The 10,834-nt window shown below is 48.9% G+C and overlaps 1 pseudogene; it reads left to right on the top strand.

Annotated features, from left to right (window-relative positions):
* The first annotated feature begins 7,490 nt into the window (after positions 1 to 7,490).
* On the top strand, positions 7,491 to 10,472 carry LOC120839983 (annotated as a pseudogene).
* The last annotated feature ends 362 nt before the right edge of the window (positions 10,473 to 10,834 follow it).

The following is a 10,834-nucleotide window of genomic DNA, read 5'->3' as shown; positions in this document are numbered from 1 at the left end:
AAAATTGTAATATGCCGTAATGAGTGATGTTCTGCTCCTTCTAATATGCTTGACATATTAATTGTGCTTAGACTGTCTTACCATTGGGAATCTTTCTCGGTGCTTTGGAGGCTTTCTCTTGAGCTTTGTTCGTTGCAGCTCATTGTAGGCAAAGATAGTGGGAACTGCTGTAGTCTTCAGTTTCTTCCACCCATCTTGCCTAGCTTGCTCAAAGTGAGACGGCTCGAAGTGAACCTGCGAAGGAGATTGTACTGCAGGCTGAATGCGCGCGCAACACGTCTGTCAGAAAACTCCGGCTGTCATCCTTAACTTTAGACCTCATAATTCGTGAGCTCATGTGCACTTTACCGAAGGACTAATTATGGCCCAAAGCAACCTTGATCTCGGCACTAATGCACGGAGCACGATGCTCATTTCAATATAAACATTAAATTGCTGTTCTCTTTGAATTCACTCCGAATAATCGTGCAAATTGTAAAGCATTTCGCGACCAAATCGAAGTCAGAGTCGTCGAAATTTCGCGACCAAAACAACTTGTTCAGAATCTTGGTACTATATCGTTAGCTCGGCGAACTTTTCGACAGATACATGTATTACCGAAAGCCTTTACTGGCTAGATTTACGGCGTATACGAAGGCGAATGTAAACGTCAAAATGTGGAAACGCATAGCGAGATGGGAAAGTCGAATGGTCGTCAACGCCTGCGCAACGTTCACGGCGCACGCACCGATCAGACCATAATCCTGCGCAACCCCAGATTTCAGCACCAAAAAAAAAAGAACAACAACCACAAACAGTCACTTCAACCACATGTAAACAGAAACGATCAATTCACAAAAGCAATAGCACTTACCTCACAAATCTCCGAGCGGCTGGTGGGAGTCCACTTGTTGCGTCGGATGTTGGCGATCCATACCCGGCGCCTCTTCTTGTCTTTGGGCAGTTTAAATAATCGGAAACCTGTCGTGTTCCGGTTCGAACAGCCCACGGCACAGCAGCAGCCCATCGTACGCGGAGGAGCCGTGTATTACTTGTGAAACAACCGATAAACTCAAAGGAAGCTCAGCCATCTACCGCTCTGCCCGCAAGCACCGCACACGCAAGGTGTAAATATGGCGGACCGACGCCGCCGCCGAGCGCGCCGAGAGCGAAACCCGGCAGCATCCGGGCAGCTACGTCACCACCGGAGGGAGGAGCCTCCCTGACGGCAGGATGAAAGAATCGCCAAACTCTCCCCGTATATATGGCTCTGAGTATATCCTGCCTGATTCCTGATCAAGTCTCGACATGGCGTAAATTATTGCAAGTCATACTTCTGCTGCTGTAACCTGATGAGGCTGAATCATGGAAGTGACTGATGAACGGCGTTCGAAGTTTCACAATCCTGAAAGGCGAGCCATGGGCACCGTCGTCTGCTTGAAAAATGTAGCTGAGAAGAAGTCAATCTCTCTCTCGGCAAGTATGAGTCGTACCTACCGTCGCCCTCGGTGCGGCCTACCCTTTGTTCTGCAAGCTTCTCGCACACCCGTAGATGGAGTTTCCCCTCCCACTGTGCCTTGCGAAGTTCTCTGATCACCAACGTCCCCCATCTGACTGGTGTGTCCGCCACAATGCCAGTTATTCCCACCAGTGCATGTTCGTCCTGAGTGGGAAGGACCTGGAAAGGAGCACACGAGAGCACATCTGCCGCAACAAAACTTCCTTCTTGTATGTAGTGGCTTAGTGGCATGCCTGTAATTTTGGAGCTCATTGTGCGAGACGTCAGACTGGATTCCACAAATTATTCGGCCAGGAAAGCACTTGATTGGTCTGGATCTGAAAGTATGTGCCATTGAAATATATGTTAAATTTTTTAGGGCAAAAATAGTGGCGAGACACTCCTTTTCCATTGCGTAATAGTAGTGTTTGGCCGCTGTCGCTATGCGGCTGGTGAAGGCAACTGGCCGAAGAACACCGTTGTGTTCCTGGGGCAGGACTGCACCAAGGCCAGAGTTGCTGGCATCAGTCTGAACAACAAACAGGTTAAAGAGACCCGGAAACTAACGAAGCGAAGTCGGTGATTGCCTTCGAGAGCCAAGGGAAAGCGTCTGGTTGCTTTCGTCTCCAATGCCAATTTTATCTTTGCACAAAAGCAAATGCAAAGAGTTAGTTACCTTGGTGCAGTGTGGGACGAGTTGGCAATAACATGCAATCAATTCTAGAAAGCATTGCAAGCTCTTGACGTCTTGCGGCTGCGGGCAATCGGTTATCGCACACATCTTGTCCCGATTAAGGTGAAAACCTCGGGTTAACAGCAGCAAAGGCAAGAGGGTTCATTTTCTTTTCAGGGTGAACTGTCAAGTTGGCAGACTGCATTTGCTCGAGGACAATCCTAAGATGTTTGAGGTATTTCTTGAAAGATTGGGGAAAATGACGTCATTCATGTACGCCATCACAAACTTGCTCCTTGTATCATCGACACCAATGTCCACTCGATGTTGAAAGGTATCGGGCGGATTTGAAAGGCTCGAACACTCCCTTGTGATAGGTAAAAGCGGTTATCGAAACCGCCTCTGGGTCTATCTCGGTTATGCTAGACTGTAGTCAAGCGTTGTGAACACTTTCGTGTTGTCGATAGTGTACGTGACTGAGTCTATCAAGGGAAACTGATATGAATCTCTCACCGTTACAGCGTTGAGGCTGTGACGGGAGAAGCCCAACAACTCTGGGAGCTGCACAAGGCTCCGGTGTCGATCCACTTCTGTAGTGCAGCATTCAGGAGAGCTCTTACATGGACGATGAGGGGCTGGCTTTGGGTCGCACCACAGTTGGTCGAGCGTCGCCAGTCTCGATTCGATGCAGCAGCACATCAGTGTTTCCCAGAACTTCCGTGCAGTACATTGGTGGAAATGGCCTCAAGATGTTCTCTAGCTGTTGCTTTTGTTTCCTGGACGCTGGACGCACTTGCAAGGCGTCTCAGACACCGGCAGGAAAGGCTGCAGCAAGCCTTGTTGTACAGAGAGTCGGGAGAGTTGCACCCGTAATGCAATCCTCTCGCCTGGTGAAGGGGGTCACATCCAGCTGAATGTCCATCCAGCCAATAGCTGCAAACATCAAAGTCGAACAAAAGTTTTTCGCCTGCAATAAAATCTCCACCAAATGGTAATTGGCACGTTCAATCCTATCAGATAAAGAAAATGCTAGCGTGCTTCTTCGTAGAACAGAACGTAGGTCGTAAGCGCCACAGACGAGAGAAGTGCTGGTGACTCGCTTATCCCGAGGCTGGAACTCGCTGCCGCCAGCTTGGGCCGGAGGCAGCGAGGTCTTGCAGTTCAGCGTCGCGGCAGCGAGATCTTGCGTCCAGCGTCCAGGAAACAAAAGCAACAGCCGTGTTGGTTTTCCTGGTTCCTCTGGCCCCGGCACCACCAGTGCAGGCATTGGCTGCGAGAATGGCCACGCTGTCCTTAGTCGTAGCAGGAACTGGGCTGCTAACGGTCTTCTGCCGCTCTATTTCCCATGTTACCCTAGTCTCTCCAACACTGGCTGCTGCCTCTCAACTCCACTGGTTCATTCCCTCATTGCCAGCCACCTCTCGGCCCAAGCTTGGGCATTTGTGGGCCGTTCAATGATCTCGAAGATGGTTAGGCAGCCGGCCTTCACCGTGGGGGGACTGCAGTCGGCCGCTTGAGAAGGTCTGCAGCACCTGCGGCAAAATTTCGCTCTGGTGCGGGCCCCGGGGGAGAGGGGGGAGGGGGCAATCCCAGCTGCCTGGGGCTTCCCTGGATTAGGAATTTGGACTCTTGACGACATAGCTTGTTGTAAAAACATTTGACCTCCCGACGACAGTCGAGGGGGTTCAGGGCGAGGGGCAAGTAGGCGAGATTGGCACAGACCCTTTCAGGAGGGTGTCGAGTCGGAGTTGCTCGTTCTAGGTCGACACATGTGGGGGGTACCCACGCACAGGACGGCTCGGAGGCTTCTGCAGCTGGGGGCGGGAGGCCTGTAGTCCACTCAAGCCGCGATGGTTTCCTACACGAGGTCTTCAATGGTGTCGTAGTTGGACCCATGAAGACACATGTTGTAACAGGGGTGAATGACGAACAATGCGAGTAACCCTCTGCGACTTGAGAGCAGCTTGCACTGCTCGATTGAGCAGTTCCAGAATGACTCGAATATACTTCACAAGGCCTTCTTATGGGTTCTGTGTGCGACACTCGATTTCCCGCTGGACTCGGGACTCGTACCTCGGTGCCAGGAACTCCTCTCGGAAGCTGCGGCGGAACGCCTCAAGAGATGGAAATAGAATGACTAATACCCGTGCCACATGGGCAACTCGAATGCCATTTACAACGAATGACATTTGTGTGATTTACGGATCAACTCGAGATCTGTCGCACGGGGAACGCCCCACGCTCGGAGTGTCGCACGCCAAATGGCCGACCCGTTCAAATGTCATTCGTTGTAAATGGCATGCGAGTTGCCCGTGTGGCACGGGTATAAGGCTATACGCACAACATCGTGCACCTTGACCAGAAGTGGCTATTGTACGACGCGGATAGCTCACGCTTGACAAAGCATGTATCACTGGGAGCTTATTAACCTCCCCCCCCTCCCCCCCCCCCGCGTTCACGTCGCTTCGCTGTGACAGTATGCGGCTGCTAATTACAAAACTACCATATTTACCCGAGTAATGGCCGCACTGTTTATGAAGAAAACCTGAGGGTTCGCTTTTCCACGCAGCACGCAGATTGCCAATCACCGCGATGGACAGCATGATTCCAGCTGTTTACAAGACAGAGATAATGTTTTCGTGCGAAGATACCATCTGTGAAAATTGCACTTGTATGGAGAATCGTGTTCTCGATCTGGTTATTCGCTATGTTATTTATGCGCAACGCAATGATTGGCTGTATATGTGTTCTGTGGGAAAGTAGACGGGAGGGCGTTGCTCATAAATAGTGCGGCTATTACTCCAGTAAATACAGTATTAGCCATCTGGCCCAACCCCCCCCCCCCCTCCTTTGCGGCGTCCAGTCGGCAACCAAAGCTCCGCTGTTCCCCATGCAACTCCGGAAAGTGAGGACCATACCATTTAGTTGAGCGAAGCTTCGTCGAAAACATTCGTTCTTTTCACTGTCAATCATAGAAAGGAAATGTAAATATTGCCAAATGCCTCAACAAACCAATATCTGAGAAAAAAAAAAAAAAAAAAAAGGTAAACCCCCAAGGGGGGTCGAACCCTGGTCTGCTGCGTACCAGGCAGACGCGCTACCACTATGCTACTTTACAGCTTCGAGAATCTTGTTTTGACAATTACTTTTATACGAGACCCAAAACGTTTCGCGTCGTGCGTGTTGCCCTTTCCGGTCGAGGTGCAGTCAATTACAATCTGCAACACCCACCATCGTCTCGCACTCGCCCGCAAGTCAAGGAGAAGATCCGCTTCAGCACCTAGGCATCCGAGGCGCTACGCGTCCGAAGAGCGGGATGCTCTTGCGTAGACGCACAGCACCGCCACGAAGTCGGCGACGGACTTGCGGTAGCCGAGCCCCTCGGGGCTCGCGCTGCCGCTGGCCGCCGGTTTCGCCCGTGACGGCCGCTGAAAATAACGCACGGCAAACAAAACAAAACAAAAAACAAACACGCGAAGCGAACATTAAAAAAAAAAAAAAAAAAATTGATCGCTAAGTGCGGACGTGCGGCAAGAAAAAAGGGCGCCAATGATAGGACGGTGTCGACGCCGATCGCGTCGAGAAACAAGTCGTACTCACTTGTTTCTCGACGCCCCGCATTTTCTTCTGCCCATAGTGGCGTCTATTGTGTAAAGCGAGTCGTAGCACACCCGGACTGAGGCACACCGAGTCGATATCCAAGTGGCTCGTCACGCAGCGCGCCGGCCCTGCTGCTTGCGTACGGCGGCAGGGTACACCGGGCGGCAGACAACCCGACGACGATCTCCATCGGTATGCAGCAACCGCATTGGCACCTTAAAACAGAAAACTGGTATCAACTATACATGTGAGTTTTACAATAAAGAGCGTATTACCTATCAGTCTGTGTTGAGAGCCGCTGGGTTCCGTCGCCGAGTGCGTTCTTCCCTTTTGCATCCGGAGTCCGGTGTCGATGCCGAACGCGCTTTGCTGGCTTCGCAGCGCCGTGGAATGCCGTCGTCTACGTTTGCGGCGCGTTCGAGGCGTCGGCGTCGCCCGTAGATGCGGCGTCGTACGGGATGAACCTGATATCTGCAGTCCGCCGAAGAATTTCCATACGACGACACCACATTTCATGAACTTTTAAAATGAGTCCGTCCAATCCGCGCACATTCGAAAAAATCAGTCCGCCGAATACGCGCACATTTCAAAATCAGTCCGCCGAATACGCGCGCATTTCAAAATCAGTCCGCCAAATACGCGCGCATTTCAAAATCAGTCCGCCGAATACGCGCACATTTCAAAATCAGTCCGCCGAATACGCGCGCATTTCAAAATCAGTCCGCCGAATACGCGCGCATTTCAAAATCAGTCCGCCGAATTCGCGCACATTTCAAAATCAGTCCGCCGAATACGCGCACATTTCAAAATCAGTCCGCCGAATACGCGCGCATTTCAAAATCAGTCCGCCGGGACTCGTGATTGGCTGGCGCACGCCCTTCCTTGCTGCCTTCCCGTCCGACAGCGCCCCTGACGGCGTGCGCCTAGGCGCAGAACACCGATATTTGATTGGATTTTTAAGAGGGAAATCGGCCGCCCTTGAATGTAATTTTAGGATTTTTAGGATGCTTAGAGCCCATAGATAGCGTTATGACAATAAATAGACGATCTCAGAATCCACTTGAGTTCCCCTTTAAGTTCTGACGAAGCCTGTACTAAAAACAGGTTCTTTTCAAACAAAGACCCCTTCCCATTTTCCCGACGGTCCCTCTCTGCTCTACCCCCTGCGTGAGCGAGGACGCAAGAATGCGGGGCAGGGGATTAGTGGGATGGAGAAGGGCGCGCACCCGAAAATCTCTTTTCACCCCTTCCACTACACACGACACACGGACACACCAGTTCTCCAAGGACGGGAGAAGGTCAAAGGTCGCCATTTTCAACATGCCTGTCAAGTGACGTACAAGCGAACACGTTTTTCTCTCTCTCTCTCTTTTAAGTTTTCTCGGGGGCCTTTTTTTTTAGTTCGCATTTGTTTTGTATTAGCAGGGTGTCGCCATCAATGACATTCTGAGCGCGGTTCGTTCTTCGTTATTCATCTGGAATGTTATCTTATGGTGAATTCCACTGGCAGATTCGGATCGGTTTCCAAAATCCGTAAGGGAGCCGAGAATCCGCTCCACGCCACACGCTCCGAATCTACCAGCGGCAGATGCCCCTGCATTTTTGGAGCGCCCCGAGCGTAGGCCGGAAACGGAAAGCCTATCTTCCCGGGAGCCTCCCTCCCCACGCCTGCCAACCCCCTACCGGCCGTCGCAGCAGTCGCAGTCTCGCAGTCCCCACGTCCTCCCTATAGTTTGAAAAATGGCGGAAGGAACTGATGCGATCATGGCAAGCGCTGGAGATCCCATGGCGCAACAACTGTCGGATCCGGCTGTCCGGCAACTGTTGCTGCCCTTGCTTGGACGCGAAGCAACTGGATTTGCTCTTGGTGAGTTATTCCCTATTTCCGCATGCGTTTTAACGCCTTTAGTAGAAACGCGTGCTCATGACCGAAACTTTATTATAACTTTCTGTTGTCCGTCCCGTTGTTCCCCCCTCAATTTTCGGTTACCATGCCAGCTTAAATTAGGCTGTAATTTTTCTACCAACCCAAGAACGACCATTAAGAAATTTAATTAGCGCGCGCAGAGCTGCAGAATCTTTTTTTTTTTGTGTGTGTGATTGTGCGCGCGCGCACGGTCTTATTTGATAATCAAAACTAATCAGCGTCACGGCTTCGCGCGTTTTAAAACATTGTAATCGGCTTGTGCTACGAATTATTGATACCAAATTCATATATTCCGGCGTCATTCGGGCTAAGGCATTATATTCTCCACTTGTCTCCCTGTGTTCACCGACTCTGTGCACACTGCGACCCCCTTTGATCGAATTAATTAGGCTATTCGTCTCCTACACTTTTCCCGGATGTTCGAAGCGAGGGCGGTACGTTGCTTGACACAAACACTGGCAATATAGCGTGTACAGTGTGCACCGTTCTTTTTTTCGAAATATTGGTGGGGGATCTTTTCATTAGACCATAATAAAACAATGGTGAATTTAACAATGGTCTGGATAATTTTACAGGTCAGCAGCATTCCCCTCTGGAAGGAACATCAAAGGAAAAAGGCCAGGCAGTCCAGCAGCCTAAAAAAAACAAGACGGGTCCCTGCAAGTCTGCATTTCCACAATTTTTTCTTCAACAACGTATACGAGTGAACCGTTCAGCATGTTAATGCTGATCATGTTGGAAGAGAACTAATAACCATAATCTAAAAAAAAACACTTTTCTTGTAAGGCTTGTCACTTTATCTAAGGATATATGTTTTGCCTATCATGCTTGTCACAACGCAAAGGGAGTAGAAAACCAGCTCATCATTTTGTTTGAATTTCAAAACTGTTCACTCCTGTTGAAAAAAAAAATGCATGAATAACATTTTGTTTGAATTTCAAAACTCTGTTCACTCCTGTTGAAAGAAAATGCATGAATATTGTCAAGGCTGCCGAACCCTCCAAGGCATTCCTTTATTTTATCTCTTTACTTTGCATGAGAGATGTATTATCTCCCAAGCTGCCACAACCCTTCATTCTTCGTTAGCATACCTGCAAGTTTTTGAAAGAAAAAAAAAGACACTGCTATTAACTGTTGGATGAACTGCAAAGTTTAGGTCCCATTCTTTGAAATTCTGACAAATTGAGAGATGATGGAGCTTGTGAGAGAACACAGATACGAACACACAAAAAAAAGATAAGAAGTGACCGCATATTCCCTGACAAATACAGGGTGCGGCAAACCGTGTTGGCCCAGCAGCATGTCAGCTGGGCCGGCAGAGAAGCCGTGCAGGGAGGCCGCAAACAAGATGAAATGGGCTGCTACATGTCTATTGTTGCAATATAAAACATAGTTTATTTCCATTATGGCAGTCAGTTTTATAGCTAGGGTTTCATGTTTTAGTAAATAGTAATAAAGACAGAAAGTAAACCTGCAAGTCGGTTTTCTAGAAATCAAAGAAGACCACAGAAAAGTAAAATAAAAAAAGCCTTTAAATATGAAACAAATAAATAAAGTTTAATTGGAAGAAAGTTTTTGTCTACAGCTTCATTTTGTATTGACCCAGAACCCAGCTCCTGATGAACTGTCAGTGAGTCATCCTATTGTATTCAATATAAGCCCACATTTTTCACCAGACATAAAAACATTTAAGTAAAAAATGATAAAACCTAAAAAAATACATAAACAAAATCAATGAAAATTACAATTTGAAAACAAATAACCCTATTAATAGCTTAGCAAGCTGAAGGCACCTTAAGCACCGTTCACACTCTTGCGACCGAGTAAGACTGAGAGCGACCAGACCGGTTTTTGAGCCTTTTGCAACTTCATAGGACCGGATGCACTGCAGCGGAGCTGGTCCTAAGAGGTCGCAAGAGGCTTAAAAACCGGTCTGGTCTCTCTCGGTCTTACTCGGTCGCAAGAGTGTGAACGGGCCTTTATGAAAAAATTAGACCCCTTTCAATTAGCGTGAACTGGGTGAGCTCATGTTGCTGCTGTGTGTACAAACTAAACATTGAATAGCCAGTTAATTACTCGAATTTTATCATTTTTAGATTCCGAGTGGACCAGTGGCGAGACAAAGCTGCTCATGGACTACTATGAGCGCTACTTTCCACAAATTGGACCCCCCAAAAAATTCAAAAATCAGAAAGCCGTATTTTCTCGCATATCGGGGGATCTCCTGACTACAATTGGTTCAAATAAAACACCGGATCAGTGCAACACCCGTCTAAAAACCATTCAAAAACGCAAACGGCAAGCAGTATGCCACAACGGTCGATCTGGAGTTGGACCAGTCGACGTCCCATACGAAGATGATGGATGGCAGCGTCGAGCCCGAGGTAATCAGAGACATTAATGGGGCCACCTACAAGGTTCCTTCTGGCAGCCAGACAGGGGCAGCAGCAGCAGCTGGCAGCCAGACAGGATCAGCAGCAGCAGCAGGAGCAGCGGTCGACACAACCACAAGTACACCTTCGAGCTCTACCTAGGAAACTCCCGAGACAGGACCCAGCGGAAGCACTCGCCCAGGCCGGCTAAACTCAACACGGCTACAGCACATGAAAGAATTTTTCGCTCAGATCACAAAACTAGAGGAGGAAAGGGAAGCACGCAGGGTGCACCGGGAAGCTGCACAGGAAGAGAGGCGCCAAGCGAAGGAGCTGGAAGAAGAGATGCGCCGGGTACGGAAGAAAATGCATGAAGAAAAAATGAAGCTTCTTGCAATGATCCTCGCCCAGCCCAAGCCCTAGACAGGAGACCAGTGGGAAAAAGTGACAAGCATTTATTAACATAGATACCCAAGAACAGCAATATATACCCACGAACAGTAAAGGATATGGGGTTTTGTTAAAAGGGCAAAAAACCATTTTCTGAAATAGCCTATTTATGGTCATAACTCAATCCATGGGCTCTAAACATCCTCAAAAGCCATACATTTCATTTACGCGTGGCCCATTTCTCTATTAAAATCGGGATAAAAAAAATTTACAACAGATGGTGCCATCCGACGAGAATGACAGAGCCCTGTCCTTGTGCAACGATGCCATCTGGTGTTGGCGGTAGTTCCGAGGTAAACAATCTTTTCATGTAGACTTTAATAGAAAAATCGACC

The sequence above is a fragment of the Ixodes scapularis genome, unplaced genomic scaffold (assembly GCF_016920785.2).
Source record: "Ixodes scapularis isolate PalLabHiFi unplaced genomic scaffold, ASM1692078v2 PGA_scaffold4__175_contigs__length_147842914, whole genome shotgun sequence".
NCBI classification, from domain to species: domain Eukaryota; kingdom Metazoa; phylum Arthropoda; class Arachnida; order Ixodida; family Ixodidae; genus Ixodes; species Ixodes scapularis.
Note: the sequence above shows the minus strand (reverse complement) of the source record. Positions and strands in the feature narration are given on the sequence as shown.